This window comes from Salvelinus fontinalis, chromosome 12, assembly GCF_029448725.1.
Source record: "Salvelinus fontinalis isolate EN_2023a chromosome 12, ASM2944872v1, whole genome shotgun sequence".
NCBI lineage: Eukaryota > Metazoa > Chordata > Actinopteri > Salmoniformes > Salmonidae > Salvelinus > Salvelinus fontinalis.
In genome coordinates, this window is record NC_074676.1 from 45,013,007 (window position 1) to 45,032,956 (window position 19,950).

Sequence of the window (19,950 nt, forward strand, 5' to 3'; positions counted from 1 at the left end):
TGTTACAGCCTGAATTCAAAATGGATTAAATTGATTTCTATCTCACCCATCTACACACAATACACCATAATGACAAAGTGAAAACATGTTTGTAGAAATTTTAGCCGATGTATTGAAATTTAAATACAGAAATCTAATTGACATAAGAATTCACACCCCTGAGTCAGTACTTTGTAGAAACACCTTTGGCGTCGATTACAGCGTTGAGTTGTCTTGGGTATGTCTGTATCAGCTTCACACATCTGGATTTGAGGATTTTCTCCCATTATTCCTTGTAGATTTTTTCATGCTCTGTTAACTTCTTATGGCTGGGGGCAGTATTGAGTAGCTTGGATGAATAAGGTGCCCAGAGTGAACTGCCTCCTACTCTGTCCCAGATGCTAATATATGCATATTATTATTACTATTGGATAGAAAACACTCACAAGTTTCTAAAACAGTTTGAATGATGTATGTGAGTATAACAGAACTCATAAATCCAACCAGGAAGTGGGATATCTGAGGTTGGTCGATTTTCAACTCAGTCCCTATTGAATGCACAGCAGGATATGGATCTGTTTGCACTTCCTATGGCTTCCACTAGATGTCAACAGTCTGTAGAACCTTCAATGAGGCTTCTACTGTGATGTGGAGCCCGATGGGAGCTGTTTGAGTCAGTGGTCTGGCAGAGAGCCAGGTCCTGGTCATGCACATTTCACATGATAGCGACCTGCGTTCCATTGCTTCTCCACAAAGGACTTCTCCGGTTGAAACGTTATTGAATATTTATGATAACAACATCCTAAAGATTGATTCTATACTTAGTTTGACAAGTTTCTTCGACCTGTAATATAACTTTTTGAAGTTTTCGTCCGACGTTCGCCTGGACCTGTACGAGCGTTTGGATATGCGTACTAAACGTGCTCACAAAAGTAGCTACTTGGACATAAATAATGGACATTATTGAACAAAACAACAATTTATTGTGGAACTAGGATTCCTGGGAGTGCATTCTGATGAAGATCATCAAAGGTAAGGGAATATTTATAATATCATTTCTGATTTTTGTTGACTCAAACATGGCGGAATTTCTTATTTATTTTCTGAGCGCCGTCTCAGATTATTGCATGGTTTGCTTTTTCCGTAAAGTTCTTTTGAAATCTGACACAGCGGTTGCATTAAGAACAAGTGTATCTTTAATTCTATGTAAAACATGTATCTTTCATCAAAGTTTATGATGAGTATTTATGTTATTTGACGTGGCTCTCTGCAATTTCTCCGGATATTTTGGAGGCATTTCTGAACATGGCGCCAATGTAAACTGAGGTTTTAGGATATAAATATTAACTTTATCAAACAAAACATATATGTATTGTGTAACATGATGTCCTATGAGTGTCATCTGATGAAGATCATCAAAGGTTAGTGATTAATTTTATCACTATTTCTGCTTTTTGTGACTCCTATCTTTGGCTGGGAAAATGGCTATGTGTTTTTTGGACTTGGCAGTGATCTAACATAATCATATGTTGTGTTTTCGCTGTAAAGCATTTTTTAAATCGGACACGATGGGTAGATTAACAAGATGTTTATCTTTCATTTGCTGTATTGGTCTTGTTAATGTGTGAGAGTTACATATTTATAAAAAATATTTTTGAATTTCCCACGCTGCCCTTTCAGTGGAATGTTGTCAGGGGTTCCGCTAGCGGAACGTGTGTCCTAGAAAGGCTAGACAGGCTAAGGCCGTTTGCACTCTGAAGCAGGTTCTCATCAAGAATGTGCCTGTATTTGCCTCCATTCATTGTTTCCTCTATCCTTACCAGTCTCCCAGTCCCTGCCGCTGAAAAGCTTCCCCATAGCATGATGTTGCCACCAACATGCTTCACAATAGGGAAAGTGTTAGATGGGTGATGAGCTGTACCTGGTTTTCTTGAGACATAGTGCTTTGCATTCAGGCCAAAGAGTTACATTTTTGGGCCTCCCGAGTGGCGCAGTGGTCTAAGGCACTGTATCGCAGTGTGCCACTAGAGATCCTGGTTCGAGTACAGGCTCTGTTGGAGCCGGCCGTGACCGGGAGACCGATGGGGAGGCACACAATTGGCACAGCGTTCTCCAGGTTATGGGAGGGTTTGGCCGGCAGGGATGTTCTTTGCCCCATTGCGCTCTAGCGACTCCTGTGGGGGGCCAGGCGCAATGCACGCTGACACGGTCGCCAGGTGTACGCTATTTCCTCCGACACATTGGTGCGGATGGCTTCCGGGTTAAGCGGGCATTGTGTCAAGAAGCAGTGCGGCTTGGCTGGGTTGTGTTTCGGAGGACGCATGGCTCTCGACCTTCGCCTCTCCCGAGTCCATACGGGAGTTGCAGCGATGAGACAAGACTGTAACTACCAATTGAATATTGCGAAATCGTGAAGAAATTGTGTCATCAGATCACAGAAACTTTTGCCTTATGCTCTGAATCTGTCATGTGCCTTTTTGCAAACTCCAGGTGTGCTGTCATTTTCCAATTATGGAGACCACTTTGCTCTTGGAAACTTTCAACTTGTTTTATACCCTTCCCCAGATATATGCCTCATCACAATTTTATGGACAGTTCCTGGGAGGTCATGGTATAGTTTCTGCTCTGACATAATATAGATAAGTATGTTTCTTTCTATATCATGTCCAAACAATTGAATTGGCCACAGGTGGACTCCAATCAAGTTGTGGTGACATCTCAAGGAGGATCAAAGGTTGCCTCTGAGCTCCATTTGGAGTGTCATAGCAAATGGGCTGTGAATACTTACAGTACCAGTCAAAAGATTGGACACAACTACTCATTCCAGGGTTATTCTTTATTTTTACTATTTTCTACATTGTATAATAAAAGTGAAGACATCAAAACTATGAAATAACAAATATGGAATCATGTAGTAACCAAAAAGAATGTTAAACAAATCTAAATATATGTTATATTTGAGATTCTTCAAAGTAGCCACCCTTTGCCTTGCACACTATTGACATTCTCTCAACCAGCTTTACCTGGAATGCTTTTCTAACAGTCTTGAAGGAGTTCCCACATATGTTGAGCACTTGTTTGCTGCTTTTCCTCCGCTCTGTGGTCCAACTCATCCCAAACCATCTCATTTGGGTTGAGGTTGGGTGATTGTGGAGGCCAGGTCATCTGATGCAGCACTCCATCACTCTCCTTGGTAAAAAGGCTCTTACACAGCGTGAAGGTGTGTTGGGTCATTTTCCTGTTGAAAAACAAATGTTTGTCCCACTAAGCGCAAACGAGATGGGATGGCGTATCGCTGCAGAATGCTGTGGTAGCCATGCTGGTTAAGTGTGCCTTGAATTCTAAATAAATCACTGACAGTGTCACCAGCAAAGCACCATCACACCTCCTCCATTCTTCATGGTGGGAACTACACATGCGAAGATCACATAGTTCACTACATAGTTCACCACATAGTCCACCACATAGTTCACTACGTAGTTCACCACATAGTTCACTACATAGTTCACCACGTAGTTCACTACATAGTTCACTACATAGTTCACCACGTAGTTCACCACATAGTTCACCACGTAGTTCACTACATAGTTCACTACATAGTTCACTACATAGTTCACCACATAGTTCACTACATAGTTCACCACATAGTTCACTACATAGTTCACCTCGTAGTTCACCACCAAGTTCACTACATAGTTCACTACATAGTTCACTACATAGTTCACCACATAGTTCACCACGTAGTTCACCACATAGTTCACTACGTAGTTCACCACGTAGTTCACCACATAATTCACCACATAGTTCACCACATAGTTCACCACATAGTTCACTACATAGTTCACCACAAAGTTCACCACGTAGTTCACCACGTAGTTCACTACATAGTTCACCACATAGTTCACTACATAGTTCACCACGTAGTTCACCACGTAGTTCACCACATAGTTCACCACGTAGTTCACCACGTAGTTCACCACGTAGCTCACCACATAGTTCACCACATAGTTCACCACATAGTTCACCACATAGTAAACTCAGCAAAAAAAGAAATGTCCTCTCACTGTCAACTGTGTTTATTTTCAGCAAACTTAACACATTGGACCTTGGGGATTGGACCTTGGGGATTGGACCTTGGATTTTGGGCCTTGAGGATTGGGTATTGGGCATTGGGCTTTCGGTGATTGGGAACTAAGGCTCTTGTAGATCCTCCTTAGGTTGGGCCCTATAGAGCTCTTTGTAGAGCAAGGCCACGGGAAACCCACTTATGCATCTTCAGAGTGAATCTTTGAAAGGATATATAGATTTATATCAGAACTAAGAATAAGCCTAGAGGGATTATAGAACATAAAACATTTTACTGGCACGGACAAATAATGAATGGAGTTCAGTGGTTTTGGTGCGAATTCGAGTATTCAATTTATTGTAAAAAAAACATTTCTTAGAATGCACTCATTTAAACTCAGCAAAAAAAGAAACACCCTCTCACTATCAACTGCGTTTATTTTCAGCAAATTTAACATGTGTAAATATTTGTATGAACATAACAAGATTCAACAACTGAGACATAAACTGAACAAGTTCCACAGACATGTGACTAACATAAATGGAATAATATGTCCCTGAACAAAGAGGGGGTCAAAATCAAAAGTAACAGTCAGTATCTGGTGTGGCCACCAGCTGCATTAAGTACTGCAGTGCATCTCTTCCTCATGTACTGCACCAGATTTGATAGTTCTTGCTGTGAGATGTTATCCCACTCTTCCACCAAGGCACCTGCAAGTTCCTAGACATTTCTGGAGGGAATGGCCCTAGCCCTCACCGTCCAATCCAAATCCCTGACGTGCTCAATGGGATTGAGATCCGGGCTTTTTGCTGGCCCGGATCTTTTCGGATCTTTTCGCTGGCCCGGATCAAGACATTCCTGTCTTGCAGGAAATCACGCACAGAACGAGCAGTATGGCTGGTGGCATTGTCATGCTGGAGGGTCATGTCAGAATGAGCCTGCAGGAAGGGTACCACATGAGGGAGGAGGATGTCTTCCCTGTAACGAACAACGTTGAGATTGCCTGCAATGACAACAAGCTCAGTCCGATGATGCTGTGACACACCGTCCCAGACCATGACAGACCCTCCACCTCCAAATCGATCCCGCACCAGAGTACAGGCCTCTGTGTAACGCTCATTCCTTCGATGAGAAACGCGAATCCGACCATCACCCCTGGTGAGACAAAACCGCGACTCGTCAGTGAAGAGCACTTTTTGCCAGTACTGTCTGGTCCAGCGACGGTTGGTTTGTGCCCATAGGCGACGTTGTTGCCGGTGATGTCTAGTGAGGACCTGCCTTACAACAGGCCTACAAGCCCTCAGTCCAGCCTCTCTCAGCCTATTGTGGACAGTCTGAGCACTGATGGAGGGATTGTGTGTTCCTGGTGTAACTCGGGCAGTTGTTGTTGCCATCCTGTACCTGTCCCGTAGGTGTGAGGTTCGGATGTACCGATCCTGTGCAGGTGTTGTTACCCGTGGTCTGCCACTGCGAGGACGATCAGCTGTCCGTCCTGTCCCCCTGTAGCGCTGTCTTAGGCGTCTCACAGTACAGATATTGCAATTTATTGCCCTGGCCACATCTGCAGTCCTCATGCCTCCTTGCAGCATGCCTAAGGCGCATTCACACAGATGAGCAGGGACCCTGGGCATCTTTCTTTTGGTGTTTTTCAGAGTCAGTAGAAAGGCCTTTTTAGTGTCCTAAGTTTTCCTAACTGTGACCTTCATTGCCTACTGTCTGTAAGCTGTTAGTGTCTTAACGACCGTTCCACAAGTTCATTAATTGTTAATGGTTCATTGAACATGCATGGGAAACAGTGTTTAAACCCATTACAATGAAGATCTGTGAAGTTATTTGGATTTTTAAGAATTATCTTTGAAAGACAGGGTCCTGAAAAAGAGACATTTCTTATTTTGCTGAGTTTACACCACATAGTTTACCATGTATTGTTCTTTCCCACCAACTGGGCAATAGGAGCAAAAAGAAGCCGCAGAGTAATGCATGTAGTCCGCCGGTGGAGAAGACCCATGTTAGAATCCCTTATATATTGTATGCACCTCTGTAATGGGCCTTCTGTCGCACGGACCGGTGTGAAACGGATAGATAATTAGCGGTGCGCGTTAGTAGCATTTCAATCGGTGACATCACATGTTCTGAGACATTGAAGTATTTGTTTTCTTTGCTCTGCGAGGGCCGCGGCTTTTGTGGAGCGATAGGTAACAATGCTTTGTGGGAGGCAGTTGTTGATGTGTTCAAGTCCAGGTTGGGGCGAGGAGAGGAGCAGAAGCAGCACAGTTACACCAGCACCTTCATCCAGATCAATGTCACCAGCACCGCCAGGGTTGTTTCTAATCCTGGATGAGCTGTCCCCTGACATTAAAGTGTCAGGTCACTATTTATACTGTCCCCACAAGCTTCCCGCGGTCACTTAGCTCTGGCAAAACGCTTTAAAAGTAGTTAAAGTAGTTCCCCACACACACCAATCCACCCCCAAAGCCCCCTCACAAACCACCACTCTTCCTTACCCCCATCCTCCTTCACACACCACCACTGCCCCCCCCACCCCCACCCCCACCCCATCCTCCTTCACACACCACTACTGCCCCCCCACCCCCACCCCCATCCTCCTTCACACACCACCACTGCCCCCCCACCCCCATCCTCCTTCACACACCACCACTGCCCCCCCCACCCCCACCTCCCCTCACACACCACCACTGCCCCCCCACCCCCACCCCCACCTCCCCTCACACACCACCACTGCCCCCCTACCCCACCCCCATCCTCCTTCACACACCACCACTGCCCCCCCACCCCCACCCCCACCCCCATCCTCCTTCACACACCACCACTGCCCCCCCACCCCCACCCCCATCCTCCTTCGCACACCACCACTGCCCCCCCACCCCCATCCTCCTTCACACACCACCACTGCCCCCCCACCCCCATCATCCTTCACACACCACCACTGCCCCCCCACCCCCCCTTCACACACCACCACTGCCCCCCCACCCCCATCATCCTTCACACACCACCACTGCCCCCCCCAGGTTTTATATAAAAGCCTTTTTTAATGTATGGTTAATGTGAAATAATTGTGTTACACATAACCAGATAATAGAATTAACGCCACTGTTAATTTCCTCTCTGTTTTCTAAATAGTTTGTAGATTTCTCACAATACACATCAAAGCAAATATTTAATTATTCTTTTGTTTAAATACGGCACAAAGTTGTTGTATTTTTCAATGAGACAGTGACACATTTAAATCAACATCGGTATGTAGTGCAGCGAAGCAAAGAAGGTCCCCCGATAAATCCCATCAACATGACCTTTACTCTTTATTCATTTAATAATCCTATCGACCGCTTTCTCACGCTGTTCAGCAGCTCCTACCCAACATGCAGTAGGTTGTGCAGACAGCCCGTTTAGACCACCTCCTGTAGATATTTATACACGAGCCCTGACCAATGGTGCCCGCCTGCTTGATACCACTGTCTGGTGACCCTCATGACCTCACACTTGTACACACACTGCCAGATTGCTTTGTGACATAAAGCTGTCAGTTGCATCACCTAAATAAATACGATCTCTTCTCAATACTTGGAGATCCGTGGCTCTGACAGCACTGAAATATAGATATAAATTGGAAGCGGATTAGTTTTTTGATCTTAATTCAAGTTTTTGACAAGATATAGGAAGCAGGGGGTGAGAGTCGTGTGTGTGTTTCAGGGTGGGTGTGTGTGTGTGTTTCAGTGTGTGTGCGCATGTGGGTGTTTTCCCACCCCTGGAGAACTACAGTGAGTAGGTTGGGATTGTAAAAGCAGCCGCAGACATAACTCATAACATTGAGTGTTTCTTCAGAGGTCTGTGATGCTAGGCATTCCGTTATGACAGACATATGTAATACAAGAGACCGGGCTCATGGAAGCGTCCTGAAGTCTGTTTAATTAATAGCCATGCAAACAAATGGGATTCAGTGATTTGAGTTTTACTCTGGTCTCTTAGGGAGATATTCTGTTTAACCTCTAAAAGTCTAAGCCGTTGTTTTAAGATGGTCACACAAGGGTCTGAATACCTTGAATGCACTGTATGTACCACGTCTTTGCTGTCTCTGCTGTGTCCACTGAGCCGTTGGGCCTCCCAACCTGGGCCTCCCAACCTGGACTGTAATGCACTGGTGGCTGATGTCACAACTTCTCACACACTTCAAATATTAAAATGAAAACATACCATGATGATACACAACTGGCTGTGCGCAACTGCATGGACTAAGATGTACCATATTTAATGTGTATATGTTACAGTACAAATACTACTTTCACTAGTTGCCATAAAATGCAACTGGAAGAGATTTTTGTTAATGCTGTTCTACATTTTGTTATACTTAAGTTGTAAATGCTTTAACAGTGGCCTTTGATTGTATAATAAAGGAAAGCTAGAGAATGTAGCTATAAATGTAGCATTTAGCTATTTGATTGAACATTTTAGGACCCCTTTAGGTATCAAAAACATGTATTTGATCAAATACTGAATTGGTCTTTACTACTGTAGCCCATAGAATCTAATTGAATAACACATTCATAAATGGCAAAAGAGGAATAATAAGGAATAAGGTTTTGAAGTGTCTGTCCTATATCTAGGAGATATAAGTAATCTCAGGAAATATTTGTGCTTTTTTGGACACATTTAACCCCTGGTTTTTGTTGGCATGAAACGACCTCCATACTTCCATTGGTTTGTATGTTACCTTCAGACGAGTCCTGTCACACGTGTGGAGGTCATACCATCATGTTCATGAGTCTATCTGTTCCCCAGAGGGGTCATATTAATTTTGTAGGTCAAAACGTTTGGACGCTACAGATGTTTTCGTGAGAAGATTTTCGGGATGTCTTATGGTCTCACAAACACCGCTCTAGCTCTGTCACCTTTCACCGTAGATGAGGAAGTGTTACATAGTTGGATGTGGTGGACTGTCACGATCTTCTTTGGGAGAAAGAGAGGAGGACCAAAACGCAGCGTGATGTGAATCCATTCTTCTATTTATTAAATGAAGAACACTTAAACAAACTATACAAACTAAACAAAATAACAAACGACAGTGACGCTAATAAAACCGAGTGCAGACATGCAACATCAACTAACATAGACAATCACCCACAACCCACAATGACAAAACAGGCTACCTAAATATGGTTCCCAATCAGAGACAATGACTAACACCTGCCTCTGATTGAGAACCATATCAGGCCAAACACAGAAACAGACAAACTAGACATACAACATAGAATGCCCACTCAGATCACACCCTGACCAAACAAAACATATAAACATACAAAGCAAACTCTGGTCAGGGCGTGACAGTGGACTAAAAAAACAGATATCTCGAGCTTAAATACAGTTGAAGTAAGAAGTTTACATACACTTAGGTTAGAGTCATTACAACTCGTTTTTACAACCACTCCACAAATTTCTTGTTAACAAACTATAGTTTTGGCAAGTCGGTTAGGACATCTACTTTGTGCATGACACAAGTGATTTTTCCAACAATTGTTCACAGACAGATTATTTCACTTATCATTCACTGTAACACAATTCCAGTGAGTCAGAAGTTTACATACACTAACTTGACTGTGCCTTTAAACAGCTTGGAAAATTCCAGAAAATGATGTCATGGCTTTAGAAGCTTCTGATTGGCTAATTGACATTATTTGAGTCAATTGGAGGTGTACCTGTGGATGTATTTCAAGGCATACTTTCAAACTCAGTGCCTCTCTGCTTGACATCATGGGAAAACCAAAAGAAATCAGCCAAGACCTCAGGTCTCAAAATTGTAGACCTCCGCAAGTCTGGTTCATCCTTTGGAGCAATTTCCAAATGCCTGAAGGTACCACGTTCATCTGTACAAACAATAGTACGCAAGTATAAACACAATGGGACCACGTAGCCGTCATACCGCTCAGGAAGGAGATGCGTTCTGTCTCCTAGAGATGAACGTACTTTGGTGTGAAAAGTGCAAATCAATCCCAGAACAACAGCAAAGGACCTTGTGAAGATACTGGAGGAAACAGGTACAAACGTATCTATATTCATAGTAAAACGAGTCCTATATCGACATAACCTGAAAGGCCGCTCAGCAAGGAAGAAGCCACTGCTCCAAAAGCGCCATAATCTACTTACAGCTGAAATCCCGTTAACAGGATAGATATGACAAGTGAAAGTGCAGGGCGCAAATTCAAAACAACAGAAATCCCAGAATTAAAATTCCTCAAACATACATGTATTTTACACCATTTTAAAGATACACTTGTTGTAAATCCAGCCGCAGTGTCCGATTTCAAAAAGGCTTTACGACGAAAGCAAACCCAACGATTATGTTACGTCAGAGCCAAGTCACAGAAAAACACAGCCATTTTTCCAGCCAAAGAGAGGAGTCACAAAAAGCAGAAATATAGATAAAATTAATCACTAAACTTTGATGATCTTCATCAGATGACACTCATAGGACTTCGTGTTACACAATACATATATGTTTTGCTCGGTAAAGTTCATATTTATATCCAAAAATCTCAGTTTACATTGGCGCGTTATGTTCAGTAATGTTTTGCTTCCAAAACATCCGATGATTTTGCAGAGCAACCCAATTTACATAAATACTCATAATAAACATTGCTAAAAGATACAACTGTTTTGCATGGAATTTCAGATCCACCTATCCTTAATGCAACCGTTGTATCAGATTTCAAAAAAACTTTACGGAAAAAGCAAACCATGCAATAATCTGAGTACGGCGCTCAGACGACAAATCAACCCAAAGAGATATCCGCCATGTTGTGCAGTCAACAGAAGTCAGAAATAACATTATAAACATTCACTTACCTTTGATGATCTTCATCAGAATGCACTCCCAGGAATCCCAGTTCCACAATAAACGTTTGTTTCCAACATGGTGGAAATTTCTTTGGCTGGATTTGTCTGGATTGGGCTCTGAGCGCCGTACTCAGATTATGCTTTTTCCGTAAAGTTTTTTTGAAATCTGATACAGCGGTTGCATTAAGGAGAAGTCTATCTTTAATTCTGTGAATAACACTTGTATCTTTTATCGATGTTTATTATGAGTATTTCTGGGATTTCTGTGGCTATCTGCAAGATCACCGGATGTTTTGGAATCAAAACATTACTGCACGTAACGCGCCAATGTAAACTGAGATTTTTGGATATAAATATGCACATTATCAAACAAAACATACATGTATTGTGTAACATGATGTCATATGAGTGTCATCTGATGAAGATCATCAAAGGTTAGTGATTCATTATATCTATTTTTCTGCTTTTTGTGACTCCTATATTTGACTGGAAAATGGCTGTGTGTTTTTTTGACTTGGCTCTGAACTAACATAATCATATGTTGTGCTTTTGCTGTAAAGCCTTTTTTAAATCGGACACAATGGGTAGATTAACAAGATGTTTATCCTTAATTTGCTGTATTGGACTTGTTAATGTGTGAAAGTTACATATTTCTAAAAAATATTTTTGAATTTCCCGCGCTGCCTTTTCAGCGGAATGTTGTCGAGGGGTTACGCTAGCGGAACACCTGCGCTAGAAAGGTTAACTAAAGGTTGAATTAAAAAAAAAGTATTTTAGAGCGTTGGGTCAGTAACCGAAAGGTCACTGGTTCGAATCCCTGAGCTGACTAGGTTTAAAATCTGTTGATGTGCCCCTTGAGCAAGGCACTTAACCCTAATTGTTCCTTTAAGTCACAATGGATAAGAGCGTCTGCTAAATTACAAAAATGTTTTTTAAAAAGTGTAAACAATTTGCAATGCAAGAATACATGGCTGTATATGTCACGGCCGTCAAAGGAACAGGACCAAAGTGCAAGCGTACATCTTTTATTATAGAAAATGCAGACAAAAACAATAAACAATACAAAACAACCGTGAAGCTTAAGGCTATGTGCCACAAACAAAGTTAACTCCCCACAAAGAAAGGAGGGAAAAGGGATACCTAAGTATGGTTCCCAATCAGAGACAACAATAGACAACTGTCCCTGATTGAGAACCATACCCGGCCAAAACATAGAAATACAAAATCATAGAAAAACAAAACATAGAATAGGGTGGGCAACCCCAAATCACACCCTGACCAAACCAAATAGAGACATAAAAAGGTGCTCTAAAGTCAGGGCGTGACAATATATTTAAAATAAAAAAAATACTTATCCCAGATTCCCTGTCATCAAGGCAAAGGGTGGCTACTTTGAAGAATCTAAAATATATTTTGATTTGTTTAATACTTTTTTGGTTACAACATGATTCCATATGTGTTATTTCATAGTTGTGATGTCTTCACTATTATTCTACAATGTAGATAATAGTAAAAAATTATGAAAAACTCTTGAATGAGTAGGTGTGTCCAAACTTTGACTGGTACTGTATATGCAGTGCTCAGAGGAGCCCCAGCACTCACACAACCACTGTAACTAATCATCTTGACGAGTCCGGCTCACCCGCCCATAATTTGACGCAACATGAGCGATGATTGAATATTTGTTTTTAATACAGGGCCATTTTTTTTCGGCAGCGGGTAGTGGGTACGGCAACCCCCCCTCACCAAGGGACAGTGGCACTAGATCATGTGAAGAAGACACAGAGAGGAGGGGGGAGGGAGAGAGGGAGGGAGTGGCAGGAAAAAGAGAGAGAAAGAGAAGCATGGGAAAGAGAGTGAGTAGAGGGCATGAGAGAAGTGGTAAGAGTGATGGCGAGACCGCGTGATTGAGGATGGGGAATGAGTGAGGAGAGATGGAGAACGAGTGAGGAGAGATGGATAACGAGTGAGGAGAGATGGAGAACGAGTGAGGAGAGATGGAGAACGAGTGAGGAAAGATGGAGAACGAGTGAGGAAAAATGGAGAACGAGTGAGGAGAGATGGAGAACGAGTGAGGAAAGATGGAGAACGAGTGAGGAAAAATGGAGAACGAGTGAGGAGAGATGGAGAGCGAGTGAGGAGAGATGGAGAACGAGTGAGGAGAGATGGAGAACGAGTGAGGAAGGATGGAGAACGAGTGAGGAGGATGGAGAATCAGTGAGGAGGATGGAGAATCAGTGAGGAGAGATGGAGAACGGGTGAGGAGAGATGGAGAACCGGTGAGGAGAGATGGAGAACCAGTGAGGAGAGATGGAGAACCAGTGAGGAGGATGGAGAACCAGTGAGGAGAGATGGAGAACGAGTGAGGAAGGATGGAGAACGAGTGAGGAAGGATGGAGAATGAGTGAGGAGAGAGAGTTGTATGCACTGTCCATGGGTGTCGTTGTATTGTACATACATACGCAGTGAGCTCTTATCAAGTGTAAAGCGAAGCGCTCTACAACAGCTCCCAAATGGTACCCAATTCCCTATTTAGTGCACTGCCTTTGACCAGGGCCGAAAGGGCTCTGGTTAAAAGTAGTGCACTATGTAGGGCATAGGGTGCCATAGGGCTCTGGTTAAAAGTAGTGCACTATGTAGGGCATAGGGTGCCATAGGGCTCTGGTTAAAAGTAGTGCACTATGTAGGGCATATGGTGCCATTTGGGACACTCCCTAAAACATATGGGCTCGGGCCCTGCAATAAGCAGCGCGGTAGCATGCAGCGTCTCCCTAACCGATTGTTGTGCCGCTTCAGCACAAGGTCAAGTCATTCACAGAGGGGACACAGAGAGGGGACACAGAGAGGGGACACAGAGAGGCGACACAGAGTGGGGACACAGAGAGGACACAGCCATGTGCTGCATTGACAAGGTTATTCTGATCAGTTTATACCTTGTCACTCCCCCAGGACCTTCATTTTCCCTTTTGTTTCCATCCTTTTCTTCCTCTAATGGAAGCCAATAGCAGTGTTACAGAAGGCTAATGGAGTGATGTGTAAATGGGGCCTGTGTAAAAGAACAGAAGGATAGGAGTGGTCGGCAGAAGGGAAGGAGGAAGGACAGGTTGGCAGAGGGGAAGGAGAAGTGGACGGGACTGGTCGGCAGAGGGGAAGGAGAAGTGGACAGGACTGGTCGGCAGAGGGGAAGGAGAAGTGGACAGGACTGGTCGGCAGAGGGGAAGGAGAAGTGGACAGGACTGGTCGGCAGAGGGGAAGGAGAAGTGGACAGGACTGGTCGGCAGAGGGGAAGGAGAAGTGGACAGGACTGGTCGGCAGAGGGGAAGGAGAAGTGGACAGGACTGGTCGGCAGAGGGGAAGGAGAAGTGGACAGGACTGGTCGGCAGAGGGGAAGGAGAAGTGGACAGGACTGGTCGGCAGAGGGGAAGAGGAAGTAGACAGGACTGGTCGGCAGAGGGGAAGGAGAAGTGGACAGGACTGGTCGGCAGAGGGGAAGGAGAAGTGGACAGGACTGGTCGGCAGAGGGGAAGGAGAAGTGGACAGGACTGGTCGGCAGAGGGGAAGGGGAAGTAGACAGGACTGGTTGGCAGAAGGGAAGGAGGAAGGAGAAGTGGGAATGGTCTTCAGAGGGGAAGGAGAAGTGGGTATGGTCTTCAGAGGAAGGAGAAGTGGGTATGGTCTTCAGAGGAAGGAGAAGTGGGTATGGTCTTCAGAGGGGAAGGAGAAGTGGGTAGGGTCTTCAGAGGGGAAGGAGAAGTGGGTAGGGTCTTCAGAGGAAGGAGAAGTGGGTATGTTCTTCAGAGGAAGGAGAAGTGGGTAGGGTCTTCAGAGGAAGGAGAAGTGGGTAGGGTCTTCAGAGGAAGGAGAAGTGGGTATGGTCTTCAGAGGAAGGAGAAGTGGGTAGGGTCTTCAGAGGAAGGAGAAGTGGGTAGGGTCTTCAGAGGAAGGAGAAGTGGGTATGGTCTTCAGAGGGGAAGGAGAAGTGGGTAGGGTCTTCAGAGGAAGGAGAAGTGGGTATGGTCTTCAGAGGAAGGAGAAGTGGGTATGGTCTTCAGAGGGGAAGGAGAAGTGGGTAGGGTCTTCAGAGGAAGGAGAAGTGGGTATGGTCTTCAGAGGAAGGAGAAGTGGGTATGGTCTTCAGAGGGGAAGGAGAAGTGGGTAGGGTCTTCAGAGGAGAAGGAGGAAGGAGATATGGGTACGGACAAGTAAAACAGCATTAGGGTTAAGCACCATGCTCAAGGGCACATTGACCGATGTTTTACCTTGTCGACGGGGGGATTCGAACTAGCAACCTTCCATTACTGGCCCAACGCTCTTAACTGCTAGGCTACCTGCCACCTGGTGTGCGAACATGGATGATTTGATTGACTCCTGGGCTTTATGTCAGCTTGTGATAGGTCTTTGTACATTTCTGATTAGGTTTTTCTCACACAATACGACAAGGTTAAATGTTGTTCTGTATGCTGAGAGTGTGATGGGTCACGGCTCTTTATGTCTTCATGTACTGGGGTATGTCCCAAATGGCACCCTATTCCCTATTTAGTTCACTACTTTTGACCTTGGCACATAAGGCTCTGGTCAAACGTAGTGCACTATACAGTATAGAGAATAGATTGCCATTTGGGAAGAGGCCCCTGCCTCACTGCGGGAACTTCCAAATACTGGTTTTGATAGAATAACACGTCTTAAGTTATCCTTTCCAGCCATAAAGTTGCATGTCGATTCCTAATCCACTGTTATCAATATTGCTTCAGCCTGTTGTCTGTTTGTCTGCAGTCTTCTGGTTAGTTTGTGGAAGGCACTATCACAGAAGGGGAAAATGAATTAGTCGTTACATAGGAGATTGACATCACATCGATAATTGCACTAGCAGAATTTCAGACACCAGCGGTGTACTCTCCACAGTGGTCAACGTCTGTCTCACTGATGTTGTGTACTAATTCTATAACTGGTCAAACCAAATAAGCCTCAGAAGTTCAGACAATGCAAAATTACTTCCTTTCTCACTTCCTTTCTCACTTCCTTTCTCACTTCCTTTCTCTCTTTCCTTCTCACTTCCTTTCTCACTTCCTTTCTCACTTCCCTTCTCACTTCCCTTCTCACTTCCCTTCTCACTTCCTTACTCTCTTCCCTTCTCACTTCCTTACTCACTTCCTTTCTCACTTCCTTTCTCACTTCCTTTCTCACTTCCTTTCTCACCTCCTTACTCACTTCCTTACTCACTTCCTTTCTCACTTCCTTTCTCACCTCCTTACTCACTTCCTTACTCACTTCCTTTCTCTCTTCTCTTCTCACCTCCTTGCTCACTTCCTTTCTCACTTCCTTTCGCACTTCCCTTCTCACTTCCTTTCTTTCTGTTTCCTGCCCTCTCTTTATTTGAGACATCACCTCGTCCACAATGATTGACAAATAACTGGAGGTGACCTTGACGGATGTATGCGGTGAGCTTTGGTTTGCTCCGCCGTTGTTTAGTAGGTCTGTGGCGTTGTATCAGGGCCTTGTGATTTGGACCGAGGCGTTGTTTATTGGGTCTGTGGCGTGGTTAGGGTTGCACATTTTGGGGAATATTCAGAGGTGGAAATATTCCGTGGGAATTAACGGGAATATAAGGGAATTAACGGGAATAAAGGGAAATTAACAGAAAGAAATGCAAATTAATATTAATACCATATAAATATAGATGTTGTTTGCATTGGATATATTTACCATATCATATGGAGACAGAAACATAAGCCTTTTAACTTATCATAAGTAGACATAATTGCAAATGATTAAATCCTTCCAATAGAACTTTTACAAACCAATTTTGTTACGAATTGAACTTTAATTAAATGAGTTGACTCTTTACATGGGATGATTTCACTGAACAACAAAAGAAAGGGAATATTCAATGACCCCCAATGATCCATTGCATCTCCCAAAAACGTTTTCAACATACATCTGTAAAATGATAGTCTAGAAACTAAAGCTTTGGTTGTCTTCCTCTCAGGCTTCCATGTCTTCTCCCTGGACCTCCTCAATGTCCAACCTCTTTGGGCTAGGGGGCAGTATTTTCAAGTCCAGATGAAAACTGCCTGTTTCTCAGGCCCAGAATGTAATGGTTTTCTTCCTGGGATGAAGGAGAGGACCAAAACGCAGCGCGGCTAGTGTTCAAAATAATTTAATAAAGAATATGTGAACACTACAAACAACAAAACAATAAATGTGAAAACCGAAAACAGTCCTATCTGGTGCAGAACACAAAGACAGAAGACAACCACCCACAATCCCCAACACAAAACAAGCCACCTATATATGATTCTCAATCAGGGACAACGATTGACAGCTGCCTCTGATTGAGAACCATATCAGGTTGAACACAGAAACAGACAAACTAGACACACAACATAGAATGCCCACCCAGCTCACGTCCTGACCAACTCTAAAACAAGCAACACACATAAGAACTATGGTCAGGACGTGACACAGAAGCTAGGATATGCAAATAATTGGTAGATTTAGATAGAAAACACTCTACAGTTTCTAAAACTGTTAACATCATGTCTGTGTAACGGTATTCGTCGTCTGAAGAAGAGGAATCATTGGACCAAAGCGCAGCGTGGTAAGTGTTCATGCTTGTTTTATTAAAACTGAACACTATAACAAAAATAAACAAGAGAATAACCGAAACAGTCCTGTAAGGTGAAAACACTAAACAGAAATTAACTACCCACAAAAACCATGCGGGAAAACGCTACCTAAGTATGGTTCCCAATCAGAGACAACGATAGACAGCTGTCCCTGATTGAGAACCATACCCGGCCAAAACAACGAAATACTTTCATTTTATCCGCTATTGAACACAGTATATTCCGTCTTAAATTTTATCGATTATTTACATTTTAAAATACCTAAAGTTGGATTAGGAAAGTTGTTTGAAATGTTTGGACCAAGTTTACAGGTAACTTATTAGAAACTTTGTAGTCATGTTTGGCGAGTTGGAACCGGTGTATTTTCTGAATCAAACGCGCAAAATAAATTGACATTTTGGGGATATAACGAAGGAATTTATCGAACAAAAGGACCATTTGTGATGTTTCTGGGACATATTGGAGTGCCAACAGAAGAAGATCTTCAAAGGTAAGGCATGAATTTTATCGTTATTTCTGACTTTCGTGTCGCACCTCCCTGGTTGAAAAATGTTTGTCATGCATTTGCATGCGGGGTGCTGTCCTCAGATAATCGCATGGTTTGCTTTCGCCGTAAAGCCTTTTTGAAATCTGACATGGTGGCTGGATTAACAAGAAGTTAAGCTTTATTTTTATGTATTACACTTGTGATTTCATGAAAGTTAAATATTTATAGTAATTTAATTAGAATTTGGCGCTCTGCCATTTCACTGGATGTTGTCAAATTGATCCCGCTAAAGGGATTTGATCCCTAAGAAGTTTTTAAACATCAGACTCTGAGGCCTCATCTTCACTGTCACTTTCCAACCTTGTTGAGGATGGCTCGTTGTCAGGCTCAAAAAGCCTCAAATTTGCCCGGATGGACACCAATTTTTCAACCCTTCTATTGGTCAGCCTGTTGCGTGCGTTGGTGTGTGTGTTCCCAAACAAGGACCAGTTGCACTCTGAGGTGGCTGACGTTGGTGGGATTTGGAGGATGATGGAGGCAACAGGGGAAAGAGCCTCAGATCCACAAAGCCCCTTCCACCAGGTGGCTGATGAGATATGTTGGCACGACTGCCATATTGCATCTCCATCCCAAAGCTCTTGCTTGGAAGTGTACTTCGCCAGACTGCCAAGAACCTTGTCTTCATCCAGGCCACGGTGGCGAGACACGTTGATGATGACACCATAGGCCTTGTTGATCTCTGCACCAGACAGGATGCTCTTGCCAGCATACTTGGGGTCCAACATGTACACTGTGGCGTGTATGGGCATCAGGCAGAAGTCTTCACGCTTTTTGATGTATTTCAGAACTGCAGTTTCGTCTGCTTGGAGCAACAGTGAAGTGGGCAGGGCAGTACGGAATTATTTTCTTACATCTGCAAGCAGAGTCTGAACATCAGACAGGATGGCATTGTCTCCCTCAATCCATGCAATGGTTACTGCTATAGGTTTCAGGAGTTTCAGACTGCTTACCACTCTCTCCCAAAATACATCATCCAGGAGGATCCACTTGAAGGGGCTGTCCATATCGGCAGACTGTGATATGGCTGTGATTTCTTGGAGGGACTCCTTCCCCTCCAGGAGACTGTCAAACATGATGACTTTTGTAAGAGGACTTTTGTAAGAGGTTGCTTGTGAGCGCTGAGGGAACTTTATGCACTTGGCCAGATGATTCTGCATCTTTGTTGCATTCTTCACATATGATTTGGCACAGTATTTGCAGATGTACACAGCTTTTCCTTCTACATTAGCTGCAGTGGAATGTCTCCACACATCAGATAGTGCACGTGGCACCTGTAAAGATTAGAAGAAAGTGAATACAATTCCATACAATTCCATGTACAGATGAATAGTTAAGCAGTTAGATTAAACAACTCCTTTAAAATACTTTTAAAAAATGAAACATGTATGGAAACAGGTGAATTAACACTCCTCAGTTAGCAGGCTCAAGCAAGCTAAAACCCACATGGTAGCAAAAACTAACTAGCAGAAATATTTAACAAGTTAGAAATTATTTAGACACACTTTGCTGTAGTTTACTATTTACTAGTGAACAAAAAATTATGTACAGTATGTCATATAAAATATCTTCACCCCACCCAGTATTGTAATCAAAACTTACCAGAAAGCATGTAGTCCTTGGCTCAGACAGTGTAGTAGTGTGGGCTCGATAGCATCTCATTAGTGTGCAAGATCTTGAGAATCAGCTGCACATGTGATGGAAGAATGCACTGTGCATTAACCAAAATAGGCCACAACACCTAGAATTGCCTTGTGTATCCCACAAAAAAGGTTCACTTTTATAAGCTAACTTTTCTGATGAATTTAAGCAAACTTTGCCAAATGCCTGGGCTTAACTTCCCATGGAAAAATTCTGAACCATTTCTGAAAATTTCCCAGCAAGTT